The sequence below is a fragment of the Pteropus vampyrus genome, unplaced genomic scaffold, assembly GCF_000151845.1.
Source record: "Pteropus vampyrus isolate Shadow unplaced genomic scaffold, Pvam_2.0 Scaffold1005, whole genome shotgun sequence".
Lineage (NCBI taxonomy): Eukaryota > Metazoa > Chordata > Mammalia > Chiroptera > Pteropodidae > Pteropus > Pteropus vampyrus.
This window is the reverse complement of record NW_011889786.1, coordinates 31,872-32,252: the sequence shown is the minus strand read 5'-3', so window position 1 is coordinate 32,252 and position 381 is coordinate 31,872.

Genomic DNA, 381 nt, shown 5'->3' with positions numbered 1-381 from the left:
TGGGAGTTGGCTCATTTTTTTCTATAAAGAGCCATATAGCAAATATTTAGGCTTTGCAAGTCATATATGGTCTCAGTCTCATATTTGTCTACTTTCTTTTTTACAACACTTAAAAAATACAAGTTTGCTAACTCCTGCTGTGGAGTAGGGTAACATTCGCTCCAGAGCAACAATAGAAGGAATAATACAAGTAGTACACAAAAAAGTAAAACTCAAAATATGATAAAGTGTCTTGTAAAGTGACTAGCATGGTGAATATTAGCGTGATGAATCTGTTGTGCATGGACTAGGTACCTACTCTGTGCCAGGCACTTAGACACTACGGTTCAGAGGCAATGAACACATGGTCACAAACCTCATGGTTATACTCTCTTACTGTCA